Below are 5,170 nucleotides of genomic sequence, written 5' to 3'. Positions count from 1 at the left end.
AAAAGCTTAAATAAAACTAATTTAATCTATTAGTGTAAAAAATTAAAAAGAAATTTCAAAAATAATTTTGTTTTCGTGTTATATTATTTCATACTATTAAACACACTATTAAACAATATATTAAACTTTGTTAAAATATTATTTCAAATTGTCGTGTTTTAATTTATTCGGATATTAGAAAATATANCAAAGATATGATAATTTTATCACCTTTAAAAACTACATTAAACCACGTGAATTCGAAAAAGTAATCAATTTCTATTCCAGTATACTTATGTATAGTAAAAAGAACATATTCAATATGTATATAAACAAATTAAATCACGTGCAAGTGATATAACAGACCACGCATCTCTCAATTAAATAACTACCCCAACAAAATTATAAACAAGTGGCTGCATAACCACATAATAAAACAACCTAAAACAAAAATGATTTATTAATTAAAAAAACTAGATTATGTCTCGATACTTTTTCAAAATATCCAACGAATATTAATAACAGATAATATCATTTTAGCCCCACACTGAATAACAAAACCGAAAATTTCTTAACAATCAAAGAACAAATTAATAGTAAAATGGATGTTTTTTTATACATTTCAACGGAAATATATTTCTTTTTAAAGGTACACGTAACCTCTTATTAATTTTTTACAAAATTTTATTATATTTATTTATGTATTTTTAATATATTTCAATTTTACTAGTACTAGCCCAAGGTTTTTAAACGATTTAACAAAAATAATTTAATTTGTACAAGTATACTGCCTCGTTATTTTAATAACATTTTACTACTACCTTCATTTAGTTACTTATATTTTAAAATTTATATCAGTTTTACTTATTTTACCTCACGATTTTAATAATTAGTTATTCCAGCTGTCACTATAATAATTTTTAGACAATTATATTTTTTGAGAAAACTTTTGTAAGCGTATGTTAAATATAATTTATTACATTCTGTAATTTTTTGCTGATATATTTAATACAATAAGAATGAAGAGAAGCAGAAATACAGTTTTTGTGTGATTTGTTCGCAACACTAACTCTGTGCTAATTCCGTAGGAAATACAACTAATTGAGAGAATTGAGAGAACAGTAAGCAATCAAGTACTACATAAATTACGATTTATCGAATATAATTCTCTAATTTTAATCATTTCAATTCTATGATTCTTTCTGTTGAAAGAAACAAATTATTGTGGATTAGAGATAAAGAGAAAAAAGTAGAACTACTCTCGACTTTTCTCTCTAACCAAACGAGAACGGAAGTACGTCAGCGCGAAGTTTTGACAACGAGAAACAGGAAACAACACTAAACTTGCTTAGTGTTGTTTTCTGTTTCTTAAATCAGTAATGAATTAAAGTGCTTTTAGACAGCCGGAGGGCATCGGAGGTTACTTACTATTCTGGGGAAGGGATGTGGGGTCGAATCGGGTTATCAACCCCAGAAATTTTTTATGGGTGGTTGGACCTCGTTTTTCGCCTCCCGGCCGCCCATCTGGGCCTGAACTTCGATGGATACGAGTAAAAAGGCCCTTTCCTGTCTCTCGATGGGTATGAGTAAAACGGCCTTTTAGTCCTTGATTGGTATGAGTAAGAAGGCCCTAGTAGTACGGAAAAGACAAAAATACCTCTTAAAATAAATTTAGAAAAAAAAAGGAAAAAGAAACTAAACTGTGAGCGCCGACGGAAGTTTTAACTTTTCATAAAGTAGTTTCATTTTCAACGTCCAATCCTACGCTTACATGATAAGATACGGAACATATGAATACAAATAGCAGCTATAATTATCCAGATCGTAACTTGTTTGATATCAAAAGGGGTAAGTTGCGGTATGTTCTTTAATTTTAACGATAAATAAGGACGAATCTGTTGAAGTTCGTTAGGCTAAATACGAGTTTTTAAAAATACGAAGAATCTTTTATTCATGAAACGGCCTAAACTCAATATATAGAAGCCTATTTAAGCGATATATGCTACCAATTAGCATTATTTTATAAAATTAATATAAGAAATATAATTAATAATCATGCGAATAAGTTGTAATATTGTTCAAGAACAGGAAAAATATAGAAAAACGAGTTTATTATAGGTGAAGGTCATTGAAATTCTTGATACATATACTGTATTAATCACTGTTCCAGTTATTAGTATAGCAACATAAGCATCTGTGGGATACGTTTTTTTATTAACCGTCGATTCACTAAATTTCACGGAATCATATAGATTTAATGATCTTGGATTTAATTTCTTTGGATGATGATAAAATATTTTTTCTAAGAATCCGAAAGAAGTTTTTTATATACACTTTTGATTTATGTTTTAATTAATTCTGTTGAACTTAATTAACTTTCCTTCATTTTTGTTTATTTATTTACTAATTTTTCGTAATTACGATGTGAAATTACACGATGTTTAATACAGAAAATTTGTGACCCCTCTCGGGAAAAATCAAAAGTGATCGCAAAATAGAGGTTCCTGTCTTCTTTAAACCAACGGAAATGTTTTGGGGAATGTTCGTGGTCTCAAAGGGAAGTTATACTGTATTTCTTGTATAGCATATAAATTAATCCGCGGCATTCCTATTTCAGGAAAATTAATCAGGCACTCATCACTTAACGACCTAGTTTCGTTCCTACGACTAGGTCGATTAACGTTTTATTTATTAAGGATAAAGAAATAGTCTAAAGGAAACATCGAATCGATTGCATTGCTTTAATTTACAGCTCTTACATGTTACAAAATATAAAAATGTAATCAGGCCAAAATTTAAAAGTTCATTCATTTAAAAGAGTCATACAAAACAATATTATAGTCATCCAATCTTTGAAAGGATGATAGTGGCTCCAGGTCATCATTGTCATTTTCGGAATTATTAGGAGCTGTACAGGGCCCTGGTAAGGNTGGAAAAAAAATATTATATGGAATTGAACGAAAATGAAAATTTGCTTGATAATTCAACTACGCTTGTTGGAGAACAATAAAAACACTACACTCAACAAGCCACCAATAAAACTCAACTGCCTAACCTATAACCAAAGTCTCCTTTTAATTTGTTTTTAAAAAAAAGCGCTTGACAAACTTGCCCCGCATGCCGAAGTTGCCCCGATCTCCCCTATATTCTCGATAACGTTAATTTCTTCTATATTTATCCTGTATTTATCCAGATTTGTCTGTTTAATTCTTAAATAATAGTTAAGTCTGACATAATTTAATATAAATTATAACTTATATTCAATAAGATGTCGAGCGAATAATATAATTAAAATTTATTCGAAATATTTTATCCAAAAAATTAAATTTTTCAATTCGACTGAGATTTATTGCTTTAAAGAAATTATTTTATCAAATTATTGTTTTTATAAACAATAATTTGATAAAATAATTTCTTTAAAAAAACAATTTTTAATGTTCTTAGAATAAAACAAACGCATTTTAAAAGTTTTGTAGCAAATTTCTAATATTCAACCTAATATCTGCAGAGTTGACATTCACTTGGAAATAAGGTTTAAATAACTACATTAAATTTTATAATACGAGCGACTTAATTAAATGCTTTATATTTAATTTCAGTTTTAAATTAATTAATGAGAAATACATACCTTATTAATACAATATATTAATCAAATTAACAAATTTAAGATACAATGAAATACTGTAAATACCAGGGCTATTTTTTAAATAAGGTCCGTTTGTGAATGAGAGTGAGAATGACGTGCGATTGCAGCAGTGTGCATGAGCATCTGCTTTCAGCATGTTTTGCGTGTGTTTAGATGCCATTTGCAGCCGTATCGTCTGTCTGTGCTAAACTGTAGAAGTTTATTAGTGTTTAAAGAAAATTGAATCACCCGCCGACTATAAGATACCATCTGTTATTCGATTTCAGCACGAAAGTTCACGGTAACTGTCTTTTGGGGCAGGAAAGGGACTTTATTAGTGAATTTTATGCCAAGAGGCACAACAATCAATTCTGATGCTTATTGTGACGTTGAGAAAACTCCGCCGTGCCATACAAGACAAGCGGCGTGGTCTAATGTCTTCAGGCAGCAGGCGGCAGATTCTTTGAAGTCGGAATTAAAAAAAATTTTTGAGCGGTATGACAAATGTTTGAACAAAAATGGAAATTATGTAAAAAAGTCGATAAAAGTATGTAGAATATGGGGAAAAATATATTTTAATGATATTTACAGTATTTTTCTTCTTATTAAAACACGGACCTCATTTAAAAAATAGCCCTCGTATATATATACAGGGTACAAATACGCACCTGGAAATTCAGGGAAAATTAGGGATTTTTCATTAGTATTCGAAAAAAGTCAGGAAAAGTCAAAGAATTTGAACCCTTGGTTGACTTTTTTTTTTTTTTTGCTGAAAATATCATGAGTAATTGTAGCCATCTGCAGGCAGCAAGAAGTAATGTGGTGCAACACAACTTATGAAAAGGGGGTGCAGAATATTTTCAAGATCCGAAATTTCTCTCGAGCATACACAAAATTTCCCCAAAATTTACAAAATACAAGAAATGATAAATAATTTTAATTTAAATGTTGTTATTTATCATTTTTCATTTTTATAATTTCGATTGCGTAACAAAACAATTTTCGATTTTTTTCCATTTTATTATCAATAATATTTTATAACGATCAAAAAAATTATTAAGAAATAGATTTAATATAGAGCCTATATACTTTTGTCCACGGTTTAAACATGGTTTGTTAATGAAAAATAAATAAATGATTTTTTTCTTTTTTTAAAACACACGCAGATTTCGGTTGTAGATTAATAACAGGATAAACTACTTTAACTGAGCTGCAATTTTAAAAAATCTGTAGACCTATAAATTCCCACTGTCGTCCGTCCGTCTGATTGCCTGTCTGTCCGTCCTTAATTAATATTGAGTACGATGTTAGATAAATGAAAGTCAAGTTTCCGTACGTTCGTTTTCTTTCTTTGTGTTCATTTTTTTTAACTCTTTCTGTCCTGTGGACACTTACAGGGCCTCTATTAGCAAGCCCATTATGGGTTCGGCCAGGCCCATAATGGTGAATAAATGGTAAAAACCTTAATTTTGAGGATAGAGGCAGGGCCGGATTTAGACTTGATAAGGCCCTAAGCTATTTGAGATATGGGCCCTTTATAAATCCAGATATTATACAAAAGGTCAG

This window comes from Centruroides sculpturatus, unplaced genomic scaffold (assembly GCF_000671375.1).
Source record: "Centruroides sculpturatus isolate CEXI.00-Female unplaced genomic scaffold, Cexi_2.0 scaffold644, whole genome shotgun sequence".
NCBI lineage: Eukaryota > Metazoa > Arthropoda > Arachnida > Scorpiones > Buthidae > Centruroides > Centruroides sculpturatus.
This window is presented reverse-complemented; position numbering follows the sequence as displayed.